The sequence below is a fragment of the Quercus robur genome, chromosome 4 (genome assembly GCF_932294415.1).
Source record: "Quercus robur chromosome 4, dhQueRobu3.1, whole genome shotgun sequence".
Taxonomy (NCBI): domain Eukaryota; kingdom Viridiplantae; phylum Streptophyta; class Magnoliopsida; order Fagales; family Fagaceae; genus Quercus; species Quercus robur.
In genome coordinates, this window is record NC_065537.1 from 12,054,250 (window position 1) to 12,069,208 (window position 14,959).

The 14,959-nt window shown below is 32.9% G+C and overlaps 1 long non-coding RNA gene across 2 annotated transcripts; it reads left to right on the forward strand.

Moving 5' to 3' along the window:
* The first annotated feature begins 2,027 nt into the window (after window positions 1-2,027).
* Window positions 2,028-5,067, forward strand: LOC126720591 (uncharacterized). 2 transcript variants are annotated; one of them, XR_007653521.1, is made up of 3 exons: window positions 2,030-2,404; window positions 3,630-3,692; window positions 4,857-5,067. It is a non-coding gene; the product is annotated as an uncharacterized LOC126720591 (long non-coding RNA). The 2 variants fall into 2 exon arrangements; XR_007653522.1 differs by lacking the exon at window positions 3,630-3,692 and having other exon boundaries at window positions 2,028-2,404.
* The last annotated feature ends 9,892 nt before the right edge of the window (window positions 5,068-14,959 follow it).

The following is a 14,959-nucleotide window of genomic DNA, read 5'->3' on the forward strand; positions in this document are numbered from 1 at the left end:
AATTTTCCCATCTCATACTGTTGGCCAATTTCCACTCATGAATTCTTGAAAATTCAATCAATTTTTTGCCAACTTTCCTCTACTCACACTTTCTCCCTTTCTCCCTTCAATCCAAAATAGCTATAAAAAAAATGGTGTAATTATTCAATACTCCAGAAGCAAAATAAATATACACTCCTTTCGTCTATATGAATAGTGAGTCAAATACTCATGTCAAATCAGCAATTTAATTATATAAAAGGAAAGTGCCAATTTTTTCATTCTTTCGATTTCAAAGTAAATTCTTATCTTATGGTTGGAAATTGGTAGTTGGTACACACGTCGCAATTTCCTGTTATTTTCTCAGTACTGGACCCTACTAACACAAAAGGATCAAGAAGGAATTGACTCTAGTCAGTAGTTATACAATTCTAATCCAGGAAAAAACCAAAATTCAATTTCGGGGGCTAAAAGCATGAATTAAAAAAAAAAAAAACATAGAATTCTAAGATAAAGAATATTCTAAAGTTCAAGATTAAATTATCATATGAAAAAATTTTGGTCTCATGTATATGACAGTCTTGTCCAATGGTAATCACAAAAGTAAAGTCTTGTGTCTGCATAGCGATTTAATTGCATCCAAATTCAAATTAGAGTCCCTTTATTTATTGGCAAATACATATGCATTTTGTCGACCACGGCTTTCAGATCTAACCCCCAGTCAACTCGGAGTCTTGGAGATGCGAAATGATTTTGTTTATTTGTGAATTGTGTGTGATTTTAGGGTGGATGTGTGCATATATGCTTTTTCATTTATTTTTTATTCATTCAAAAGAGTGATCATTAACCATTGGATTTCTAAGGCATAATTAGTCATATCTTTAATTGAATTTATCTTCTAATTTAAGCTAAGGAATTTCCTAAAGGGTTCCTAAGGTCTAACATTGTGGCTCAAACAAGATGACAAGAACTCAGAAGTTTGGTTCGTTGTGAAGAAAGTGTTAGCCACCCCCACAATATCCGTATTTTGATGGTCCCTGTTTTGATTTATTCCTATAGTCTACTGTTTGAAAAGTAACTTAATATTCAACATGAAATTTTTGGAAATGAACTTTATACGCTTTTATTAATTCGAACAAGACAAATGGTTTTTGAATTATATACATCTGACCTTGCTCCTTTAGCAGAGCATATCAAACTTAATTTTATTCTCCCGTAGATTTTTCTCATGTAAAAGGAAAATAAGAAACACAAATGGTGGGATTTTTGGGGTTGATGGCTTGATTTTGAAATCTATTAGCTCAATTAATTTTATCCCATAGACAAAGCACCACTTTGAAATTTTGAAATTAATTTTCGAAAAAATGGTTTGTATGGAAAATAAGGTTATAGTTGGTAACAGTTTTTGTTTTCTATTTTCAAAAACTTATTTTTGGAAATATAAAGAAAAAACAATTTTCTTGTATTTTTGAAATCAAAAACATGTTTGGTTAGTTGAAATTAAAAAAATAAATAAATAGTTTTTTGAAAAAATATAGAAAATACTAAAATATGTTGTTATTAGGATTTGTACTCCAATGCTAACTCATTAAATGAGACAGATTCTGTAACACCCCGACCCAGTTTTATAATTAAACTATGTGTTTGAGTGGTTAATTATTATTTTTAAGCCACTTACTTTCTAAAATTAATATAAAAGTATTTAATAAACATATTATTTTATAATGTCATTAAATAAGAATTGTAAAGATTATAAATAATTGAATGGCTATTTGTATTATGTATATATACTAAGTATGTACAAATCTATATTAAGTGAGTTAAGTTATTACATACATAGTTGGTGTTTTAATTAAGCATGATGCATGAGATAGTATAGTAAAAATTTCACCCACATGCAACCAATGGGAATTCAACACATAATACCAAAGTTTCATGCATGTTGACAAACCCAAAGACCAAGATTTGGTTGGTCATGCAATCACCAAGTTCCACCTCACTTCTTTCTTGACTTTTCTCAAGACAAATATCCAAGAAACACACTTCCTCTCATTTTCCACGGGTCCAAGCAAATCAGAAATTTCAGCACACTTTGCACTCTTTTCTCTTAAGGGAAGAGCTAGGAAGCTCCCTTGAGTCTTTTTCTTGAGTCCACATGTTCACACACACCAAAAGAAAGATAAATCTCCATCTTATCTCTTATTTGACTCTTTCAAAGCAACTACAACAATCAAGAACTCTCTCCCTCTTTCATTCTCACGGGTCCCACACCAAAAGAAGGAAAAGCTCTCAACTCTTTTCTTCCTTTCACACCTATGAGTCCAGCAGCAAGGAAAGATGTTTCTTTCAATTCTTCTCAAGATTTTGTACCCAACTTGAAGCTAAAGTGATTCTAGCTCTATCACTCCAAGAATCCATGTCTAGGGTAAGGGGAAGTGTAATTCTTTTAGTCTATTGTCCATATATATATATATATATAGTGTTTTAAGAAGCTTTGAAATTGTGTTGATGGTTTGTTGAAGGTAGATTAGGGTTTTTACTAATTAATGATTTTATATGATTAAGGAAGTAAGAAAAAGTTAGGATGAGTATTTTTAATGTTGCTGCTGGGATTTTTGTTGTGTATATTTTTGCTCTAAATGGTTAAATGACTATGTATAAGTGTTTTATAACATATCTAATGAGTGTATAAAAATCCCCATATGAAAATACCATCGTTTGATAATTGTTTGTGAATTTATGAGAAAACGTTGCAAAGCTGTCACAGTGACAGATTCTGTGTTCATGCATGGTAAATTATGTATTAAATTTTATATAGTGAATTCTAAGGATATTTCCTATGGAATCTACGACACATGTGGTTGTTATGGAAGTGGTCTCATATCATTTGAATCAATATAAAAATAATGGTTTAATTTCTAAGTTGCATGAAACTCTGTCAGGACAGATTTGAGCACATTGTCTTGTATGATTTTTAATAAATTATGGTTTTATGCTTTAACTCCGAAAATTTTATGGTATATACTGGACATATAGGGGGGTGGTTTTATAAATTTTCATGATATTTGGATGTTTATGGACAGCCCATTTGTATTTTACAAATGAGGCATATGTTACTGAAATGAGCAGTAAACAGTAATTGATAACTCTAACTTTGAGAATTTAATTCTAAAGTTAGGGTGAATGTTTTGAGCTATAATTTATTATCCTCATCATTTGGTATGTTTAGATCATAGATTAATTTTGTATAACTTGGTTCAAGGTTTAGTACTCTAAAGGATGGTTCTAAACCATGCGACGGTTGTATTTATGAAGTTTTTGGTTCGACATGCTGTATGTTGCCTTATGAATATATATGGTTATATGACCATGCTTAAAAGAGTTTATGTTTATGCATGCATTATTGCCCTAATCTCAAAGCACCTTCTGAAATAAAGTTGGCTCTTCTAGAGATATGAGATTAGTGTGAGAATGTTGGTTTCTCTATGTTTTAGTACATCATGATGTCTGATGAATGTATTTTGTATTTGTGGGAACCTCGTTGAGATGGGATTAAAACTTCCTTGATTTTAAGAGGTAGGCTTTGAGATGAATGTATAAGTTTATAATAAGAAATTATAGATAGTAATAAGTTTTGATATTTGGTTTAGGTGTTACCAGTTCTCCAAGTTTAAGCTCCTTCGACTATAGGCTCTCGGTTCCTCTGCTTTCAAGTATGGGATAAGTTATATGGGTATTTGATAAATCATGAGGTTATTTTAAAGTATATTATGCATAAAGAAGTTTATGATTAGAGATATGACATATAATCATTATTTTGACAAAGATATGTTCGTGAGCTTTCGAAACCTTATGTATATGATTTAAGTATATTGATGCCATTACTAATTTCCACGGACATGATGTTTAAAGAAAAGAATAGAAATGCTATTATTATTTATGCAAAACAAGAAATTTCAGTATGATGTATAAGTATGAAAGGTTTTCGAGTTATGTCCTCTGGTGATCTGAACTTTGTTAGTAGGGATTAATTACTGACTTTTCATGGAAAATGTTATATGATTGGCCATTAAATGGGACTGACTCTGCTGTACCCGTCCTTGTTGGTTACGGCCAACTTGTGGAGGAAGTCAACCTACCCCAATGGTTGAAAGATATGTATTATAATGTGATCCCAAGAATACCTGACATTGTAGGAAATGCTGGATGCCTAGCACCGTGATGTTAGAAACCTCCCAAATAAGTACAGACTTATCAGATATGGACTAACCAATAAGTTATTTATAAACAGCTATATTATGTTATTAATCATGAGAAAATGATTTTGTTAAATGCATTATGAAAAGTTAAAAACTCTCATGAAAATAAGAAGTTTCTGATGAAAGTACAAGTTTATGTTAAAAAGTCATCAGATATTTGTTCTTTATGAAACATTAAGTTTTACGACTATAAAAGTTATAATATTTTACGAGAAGAAGATTATAAAGAAAAGTTTTCTTATTCGTCAAGATGTTTCTAGTTTAAGACAAAGTTACCAATTATCTGATTTAAGTCAAAATGATTATTTTGTAATGAGAATACATATATATTGAGATTAAACAATCAATATTACATTTGGTGACTTTGTAAGAAATGAAAGAAGTTTAATCTGAAAGGTTCTGGTAATATTATCCTAATAAGAAAAGGGAGAACAATTATTTTCCTATAAAGAGCGTATAAGTTATTATTATGAGTAGTATAAAATACTATACATGAAAAGGTGTTCTCCTATTCAAATATTCATAGAATGAAATGATCTGATTTACATGCATTCTTATTAAATTTTCACATATCTTACCTTTACTGAGCTGTGTAGCTCACCCCTTCCACTCTTTCAGTCAACAGGTTTTATTTTTGGAGCAGAGGGAGCCTTAGTCGAGTTTAGAAGGAGCTGGTTTTAGTTTTATATGTATAGATCCTAAATTAGCAATTTGATGTTTAGATTTGTAATATGGTGTATTTTAGGATATAATGAAAGTGTATACCTTAAAGTAAATAAGAGATGTATTATGTGAAATTTAGAATTTGAATAATCGGTGGATTGTGTTATCCTTTGAGGTACAATGTAAATACTCTGAATATCAAGTGGAAAGTTATATCATTTAAGTAAAGAAACGAGAATGAAAAGAAAGAGGGAAGCTTTTGTAAAAGTTCCGGAAAAAGTTAAGTTGGTTCTTGTTAATATCAGGTTTAAGCTTGATATTAGCATACCGGTTATGGTCACAAATCCGGGAATCGGGTTTAGGGCTTGATAGATTCATTAAATTAAACGTGTGTTTTCATTGACTTTTGAAAATTAGAAACTGAAAACAACATTTTGCATGTTTTCAGTTTCCTTCACAAATTGAGTTTTGAAAACAGTTTTTGTTTTTTGTCCATTTTGGGTTGCCAAACAAGTTTTTTAGACTCAAAAATAGAAAATTGTTTTTGAAAACAGAAAATAAGGAGAAAAAACAATTACCAAACATATCCTAAACTTTTGAAAGAAGGATTTTCAAGAAAACATTTTATTCTTTTTTCTTTGGATTTTTGGAAAATCATGGTTTTTATCAAGGAAATTGTTTTTAGATTTTTTTAAGGGAAAACTTGCTTTGTAATGGGTCACGGTGGGTTGTGGTTCTTTGTTTTTATTTTTTTAACCGGTGGTGGTTAGTGGCAGTGGGTTTGGCGGCAAAGAAGAGAAAGAGATGGAGAAGAAGACAGAGAAAAAGGAGAGAGCTAGAATAAAAAAAAGAATAAAGAAATAATATTTAAATGAAATTGTAAAAAAATAGAAGTTTTGTGGGTTCCAGTTAACTCAACTAGTAAAGTTTCTGATGGTTGAATAAGAGATCTGAAGCAAAAACTTAACAAAAACATTCACAATGATAATAGTATTTTACAAAAAGACTATTTTACCACCAAAGAACCAAAAAATCATGTGTTATTGAAGAAGTTAAAACTAAATTTTTTACAATTATAGTAAACTGGTATATATACCAGTTGACTGTAGCAAGTTATTAAAAATAAAATATAATATTTTATTAAGATTATATCTATTCTTTCAATTAAAAAACTCAAATTCTCTCTCTTCCTTTATTATTTTAATATGTTATTTATATTATTTTAAATGAAGTGATAAAAAAATAAAATATTTGATATTGAATGTATTGTAAAGTGAGGTAATAAAATAGATAAAATAGTTTTTTAAGATGCTAAAAGCTAAAATTTTTAACACTACCACTATGAATGCTCTAATTTCAACAAAAACAACCAAAAATCCTAGCTAGCCTAGTATTAAAAAAAAAACATTATTTTGTTTTTGTTTTTGTTTTTGTCTTTGTTGGTAGATGATTGTATCTTAATGTATTTAGAAACAATGATTTTGTGTATTTATAATTTTTTAATACTATATGGATGCTTATTTAGAGTTTTTTTTTTCTTTATAATCTGGCCCCTGCTAGTTTAAAGTCCCGAATCCATCCTTGAAAAAAGCATACTACAATGTTTGGGGCAAAGATAAAAGTTTTAGCTCTTCAACTACAGTGCACAACCATCTATGGCTGTGCACTATAGCAAGAAGCTAAAAAAAAAAAAATATATATATATATATATATAGATATATTTTATTCATTCTCTCCCCCTAATTTAATTAAAGGATAAAACATAAGTACAATACCTTAAGTGCTGTTCCTTAGGTTCCCCTCTTAAAATTCAGCCATGTGGTTACTTAATTAGAAAATACATTTCCTTCCTATAAGAAAAAATTCACATGGCAGAATTTTAAAAGAGAAACCTAAGGAACAACACCTAAGTACTGTACCTAAGTCTTACTCTTAATTAAATAATATTTTCTCTCTACCTTGTCTTTTTCTATTTCCTCTTCTTCTTCCTACTTCCTCTTCACAGGTCAGTCACAGTGTCCATTATTCTCTACCCCTTTCATTTTTTTTTTCTTTCTTCCTTATTCTTCTTACAGCTCCACGCCAACATCATGAATCACACTGTCGTCGTCGTGGTGGGTCACGCCGCTGATCACGTCGTTTCCATTGGTTTCTCTGGATCAAACAGTAGGTGTGCGATGGTGGTGCAGTGGACGGCGACATGCATGTGCAGTGGTGGTTTGGGTTGCTATCTTGCTGGGTTTTGTGGGTTTCCCATCTATTGGTGGTTGATTTTGAGTCATGGGTTTGTGGGTTTCATATGGGTTTGTGTTTGATATGGGTTTGTGGGTTTTGTATGGTTTTCCAATTTATGGTGGTGGTGGTTGTTGTTATAATCATGGGTTTGTGGTAGTGGTGGTGGTGGTTGTTGTTGTTGTTGTGTGTGTGTGTTTTTGTTTTTTTTTTTTTTTTTTTTTAAAATCAGAGTTGTGGTGATGGTGATTGAGGTGTGTTTATGGTGGTGGTGGTTGTTCATAGGGAGTGGGTGGCAAGGCAGTGGTGGTAGGTATGGGTGGCAATTCACAGTGGTTGTTCACACTTCACTGGGAAAGGAAGAGAGAGAAACAGATAGAGTAAGAATAAAGAAATAATTAAAAAATGAATATTTAAATGAATTTCTAAAAAAATATAAAAACATTGATGTTAGGTGTTTTGTAAAATGAGGTGGTAAAATAAATAAAGTAGCTTTTAGTGGTGTCAAATTGCTAAATTTATGGCTTCATTGCTGTGAATGCTCATTCACAACAGTGGAATTAAAAATTTAGCAATTTAGCTCCACCAAAAGTTATTTTATCTATTTTACCTACACACATGCTACAACAGTGGATCTATTTTAGCTTTCAACACAATAAAATAATATAAAGATCACAATAAAATAAGATATCTACTACAATTAAATAATATATCCATTATAATAAAATAATATATCCACTACACCCAACCACTACACACAACCATCACAGCCATACACACACAACCACAACCACCACCACCACCACCACAGCCCACAACAAAGAAAAAAAATCAAGGGATAATTACAGTAAACCCACCTGGGGTTAGGCCCGATTACACTATGCCTACCCGTGGTTCAAAACTTATCACTTTGCTCACCTGAGGTGCCTTCCGTTAGGCATCTGTTACCCACCTCTCCGTTTGCCGTTAGAAAAACACATTTTTAAAGAAAAACAAACATAACAAAGATCAAAAAGTAGGGTTTTTATTTCTTAAGAACTTCTATAAGAACAAAACACAAAACACAGGAATAGCACAGATCAAATGCTATTCCTGATTAAAAGTGATTTCATTGAGCATTTGTTTTTTTATTTTTGTTTTTTTTATAGATCTCTCCAACTTTTATTCAAACCAAACCAAACCCAAAAAAAAAAAAAAAATCCAAATCCCAGAAAACAAATTACCAGAAATATATTTGCTGTTGATCCTTGTCCTCCATTCCAAATCCATTCTCTGCAACCAGTCCGACGACCGCGATCTCGCGAACGGATCGAGATCGCGATCGAGCGAACGCGAGATCGCGACGTTGATCGCGATCTCGCCTTCGCGAGATCGCGCCGGCGAGATCGCGATCTGGGATCGCGATCGTTGATGATTTTTTTTGGGTTGTGGCTTGTGTCCGCGATCGACGGCGCGATCTCGCGAACGCGAGATCGCGCCGTCGCGAGATCGTGACGTTGATCGCGATCTCGCCTTCGCGAGATCGTACCGGCGAGATCACGATCCGTTCGCGAGATCGCAACGTTGATTGCATCGGCGAGATCGCGCCGGCGAGATCGCGATCTGGGATCTGTAATTGCTTCCTAATCCACATTTCAATGGGTTTTCCAAGTGTGGAGCATGTAATTGGATTGTTAGGAACTATTTGATGAAGTCTTTATTGAAGGAATTGTCCTATATTCCCACCTCTGCGTGATCCTCCTGATTAAAAGGGATTTCATTGAACATTTGATCTGTGCTATTCCTGTGTTTTGTGTTTTGTTCTTATAGAAGTTCTTAAGAAATAAAAACCCTACTTTTTGATCTTTGTTATGTTTGTTTTTCTTTAAAAATGTGTTTTTCTAACGGCAAACGGAGAGGTGGGTAACAGATGCCTAACGGAAGGCACCTCAGGTGGGCAAAGTGATAAGTTTTGAACCACGGGTAGGCATAGTGTAATCGGGCCTAACCCCAGGTGGGTTTACTGTAATTATCCCAAAAATCAATCAAGCCCACACCCACCAAACCCACCAGGCAACACCCACACCCACCACCATGAAACCCACTCGAGCCACCCATTGATGCCGACGAACCCAGCCACCCACCGACGCCGATCTACCCACACAACCACAACGACCACCACACCACAACCCAAAGAAGAAGAAGAAGACCCAAGTAAGGGCGAGATGGGTTGGCAACATGGGTCTGTGGCGTGAGCCGATGGCGTGGGTCTGTGGCGTGAGCCGATGGCGTGGGTCTGCGGCGTGAGCCAGTGGCATGGGTCGGTAGTGTGGGGGTGGGTTGGCAACAGTGAGAGGAAGTTAAGAGAGAGGTGAGAGTTGAGAGAGAGAAAGGTAATATTTTAATCAAGCAGGGAATAAAAAGATATTATTATTTTTTTTGCTCTAAGCTATAGTGCACATCCATAGATAGATGTGCACTGTAGCAATGAAGCTAAAAAAATAGCTTTAGCTCCACTACTGTATGCTTATTTTTGTGTTTTGGAGGAGCTAAAGTAGTTATATTGCTTTTTAACCCCACTGCTACAAGTGTTCTTAGAAGGGTCATATTTGTTTACTAGAGAAACTAACTTCATGCCAAGTTATCAACCATCTTCCTAGAAGAAATTGTAGGTTACTAGATACTAGAGGGCACACCATAGTTATTGTGTGATCACCCCTTGTTCCTTCATCTCCAACTTGATCACTCTATAACGATGGGGATAAACTATGGCCAGCATAAAATATTGGTACCAATTAGGCTACATATACTAACTTTCATCTATGATCCCACATAGATCAGCATTGGTCAATAACATTACCAAGAGTACAAAGTCTGTTTGGCATTAATTTTAACTTTTAGATTTTAGTTTTGGGAGTAGATTACGTCCAATGCATCCAATGCATTGCATTCGTAGATATGGTGACACGTGTCCAAAAAAAACATGTGTCACAATCGCAGCGGGTCTAGTGTCACTGGATACTAGACGTAACCTACACTCTTTAGTTTTTATGTACAGCTTTTAAAAACCTCAAAATTTTCAGCAAAAAATTAAATAAGTTATTTCTAAACAGACATTAAGAGCCTATTTGGTTTGAAGCATCACTCAAACTGAGTTCTCATAACTCAATTCTTGTAATTCAAAACCCTATTTTCATATCTCATATTCTATTCTCTATTTTTTATTTTAACTCATTCCCAATTTGTTTGGCTAAAAAATTTGGCTTCAGTTTTCTTAACTTTAACCCAAAATGATGGAGCCCACACATCTACTTGGGTCAGAATGGTCTTCCCATAATCACAAACATTCTCTCTCCAATTGAGAGTTGAGACAACCCTCTAAGAACTGAAGAGGCAAAATCCAAAGGCCAACAACCAACTTAAAGTTTCCCCCACCCCCTACCACCACCAACAACCTACAAATCCACCAATCAAAACCCTCAAAAACCCAACTTACCACTGTTGTATTCCATCCACCACCTCATAAATCACAAAAAAAAAAAAAAAAAAAAAAAAACATCAAACCCATCCACCATAGCAGATCCACTCACACTACCAACACCTTCAACACCACAACAAATTCTCCCATAAAACCCATAAACTCTAAATAAAGAAATAAATAAAACCCATAAACGCAAATCACAACCCAAATTGGAGTGCTAAGAAAGAAAGAAAAAGCTGAGAAAAGAAAGAGAAAAAGTTGAGAGCAAAGAAATCTGGCCGAAGGAGAAAGAAAGAGAAAAGAGAAAAGAAGAAAGTAAAAAACATAAAAGAGAAGAAAGAAGTGTACAAACTGAAGAAAGAAAGAAAGAAAAGAAAGAAAAGAAGAAAGAAAGTGTCGGCACCTGTTTTTTTGATGTGGACTTGACATTGAGTTGGGTCCAACATGTTTGCCAAAATTTACAATAGTGCCACATAACTCATAAGTCATAACTCATTATTAAAAGCAACAAAAACTTGTTTTCAATTTTCATTACCCAAACTCAGGTTTTTGAGTTTTGAGTGATGAAAATTGAGTTATGAGAACAAAACCAAACAAGCTTAATTGTAGTGGAGTCCACAAATTTTGAGAATTTAGTGATGAAAATTGAATATTGAGTGATGATTTTGCCTCAACCAAACAACCCCTAAATATTTTAATGATTCACTATCTTAGCAAACATTAGTTATTGTTCAAAATTCAAATAGAAGTTGTGAAGCAAGAGAAACCATCCATACCTTACCAAAATCAACGACTTCAACTGTACATAGTCAACAGTGTGTATGCCTGAAATTGGCATGTACTTTCCTCTTATTCTACATTCTTAAAGCTTTTTCTCAATGACCTTATCAACGACTTTGACACTACTATATCATAGATACGATCCGTTGTCATCATTTATTTATTTTATTTATTTATTTATTATATTTATTAACTATATAAAAGGAGTCAGTAGACTAATGAATAGTTTCTTTGATTTATTCAACCGGTGAGCTGCCTTTTTTTCTTTTTTCTTTTTCTTTTTTTAAGGATTTTTATATGTTTACTTTGTAAGCTTACGTTGTAGACATACAAAAAGCAGTAAATATTATACACATATGCAAAAAGAAAAAGGTAAATATTATACAAATTTTGCAAATGTGTACAAAATTTGTCAATTTTATATGTCTATAATATAAATTTACATTATAAGTACTGTAGGGACACGATACGCAACGAACCACAACAGTGTTGGGTTCGCACGTAAAAAGGCCCAGACAATATCATTTGTAGAGAGTGGGTTTGAAAGGCTAGGCCTTGGTTACCCAGCGGTGGGTTTTTGTGGTATTCATATGTGTTTAAGGTGTCTTCACCCTTGGAGTCTTTCTCCTGGAGGTGGACTGGGAGGCCCTTCCTTTTTGGCCAGTTTTTCCAGCCTCCTCTCCAGATTACTTATTTTTTCTTTTATACTAGCCTGCGTTCACTTTCCTTCGTCCACGTGTAGGGTCGACCTTTCCAAGACTGATACTTGTCCCGTCAGTCCAAGACCAAAGTCGTTGGGAGTGGTTGATAAAGCTAAAGAATACGGCTCTGTTAGGTGCAGAGCCGTGTATGGGGAAGGTAGTAAGGGCAGCCTTTCCTAGATATTTTAGATTTTCTTTCAAGTTTGTCCCTATACCGTTTTTGCCCCTCTTCTCGGTGGAGCTTTGGGTCAGCCGAGGACTGGACTGTCCTCGGCTGGTTCTCCGAGCCAATTTGTGCTTTACATTATTGAGTTTGGACTATAGCCTTCTTCGGATTGGGCCTTAGGGCTCCCCATGAATAAGTAGGCCTGGCCCATAAATTATTGGGCCCCACAAGTACAATGTATACATAAAGATATTGTGAAAATGTTGTGATGCATATGTTAATTTGTTATGTGTCAAATCTATATATAAAAAGAGTGAATTGGAAAAACTACAATAGCTTCACTATAGTAGTTTTGGTTTGTTCAATTTTCATTGTTTTGTTGGCTTTTTTTTTTTTTTTTTTTTTTGTGTGAATGCGTAAAGTTGCAGTAGATTTGCTACATTGTTTTTTGTTTGTCCAATTCGCACTTTTCACATAATAATAAAATATTAACACAACAATTGGTACAATATTTTCACAATTATTAAGGTGTTAATTACTTAATTCCTTATAGGTCAAAATAAAACAATAAAATATCATACTGGAACTAACCACAACTAAAAATAATGGTATTGTGAAAAAAAAAAAAAAAGTGCTACATTCACAATATTTTTCACAATACTTTTATAACAAATCATAGGTAGTAAATTGTTATTGGTTCTAAACTAAACCTATCAATGAAAGTACTTTTTCACCCATCAATAACAACCTGTAACTAGGGGTGTAGGCAAGATTTTTCCCTTGAGGGAGCCAAATCATGTATTTATAGGTTAGTCATAACTCATAACTAATAACTATATTTTATTATTGAAATATAACTATAACTATAATGATAATGAGAAATATATATATATATATTTATATATATAAAACTATGAGGAAAACAAATTGGTGATATAAGAAAAAGATCAAATTTTGTGGAAAAAAAAATGATGATTGTGGGATGATGATGAGAGAATAAATAAATTAAATTTGAAGACTAACAATGAAAAAGAAAAACACACCAATTCAAGCAACGCACATTGCATTTCACAATTGTAATCAATTTGTATTCTTAGAAAAAAAAAAAAAAGAAAGTAAAAAGAGAGGCATCTGGGGGCTAGGGATTTATTTGGTCTTGGTAAAAGTCTATGTTTTGTTTAGGTGTACACTTGAGAAACTAACTAAATATTGGAATTGTAAATGGCTAAATACAGTCATTGCTAGATTTTAAAGGAAAAAATATAAAAACTAACACTGGACTAACCTTTGTGACATTTTTTTAAGGAAAGTCATAAGTTTTCATTATCCAAAAACAAAGTAAAACAACAATAAAAAATGAGCATGAACTCTGAAGATGATGAACATTCATAGCTAATTGAACTCTAAAACTAGGGACTATCTTGTATCCCATAGTTTAGAAAACTCTAGTTTTTGGCAATGTAATGCAAGTAGGTGGACTGCTTGGTTATCTTCGCTTTTAATATGATATGATTTAAACTAAATTAAGAGCAATCTTGCCTAAGTCAAGACTAATCCTCTTCCATTGACAACATGAAAGCTCTGTAAAAATGTTTGGAGGGGCCAATCATTACATTTGGTGGGGCCCAATTTATTTTTATAGAATACTATAAGAGGGTATCAAAAGTTTCGAGAGGTGTCTTTGCTCCCCAAGGCTATATGTGCCTCCGCCCTGCCTGTAACAACCTACTACTTATGATTTGTTGTGAAAATGTCGTGGACATAGTTTTTTTTTGTGAAAATGTTAAGACATCTTGTTGTCGTCACAATATTTTCAAAACTGCTAAACGTCAATTCTTTACAAGTCAAAATAATATATAACAAAATTATAAAGGTATTACAAAAATGTTGTGTCATTTTATTGTGTTTTTAGAAATTTTTTGTTGGTTTAGTTAGCTTTGTTGAGCCAAAATTCACTATTTCACATATAATTTTCTTGAGTTGACTTTCTGTATTTTTTTTCTTTGTGCACCATTTTAAGTAAAAAGTAAAAACACATAGTTTTACACACAAAAAAACAAAAACTTAGGATAAAAACACTTTTCATCCTTTATGTTTGGGATAGTTTACAATTCCACCTTAAACTTTAAAATCAAGCAAATTTTCCCTTAATATTTTGGAAAATAGTAATATGTCATATTATTATTTTCTCAGTTAAACCCTAATGAAAACTAATGATTCTTAAAATATTTTATTGTGTAATCTCTAAAATATTACCACTAAATTTTAACATCTCAAAAAAATTTTCATATATTTTGAGTTTTAGATGGTAGTAATTCTTGGAAAGCTGGAATGATGATATAGGATGAGTTTGGTTTAGTTTTTTGTAAAAGTGTATAATGAAAAAGTGGAGTTTTCAAAAAGTGCATTTTCAAAAAACTGAGTGTTTGGTAAAAGTTGTTAAAAAGTGCATTTTAAAAAAGCTGAGTGTTTGGTTAACATTTATAAAAGTGGCAGTTTGAGAGATAAATTACCAAAAAGGACAATGTATATATAAGAGTATCTCCAGCAGGTTAAACAAATTTTTGTACTGTTTGGACAATCAACAGTGATATTTATCTTTTACCTACCCACTTTTTTAATTTTTATTTTGTAATCAAATTTATTCTTTTTTAATATTTATTTTTTCTTTTTCTAGTCATTCTCAACAATTATATTTTTCAACAAAAAGTGTTACATC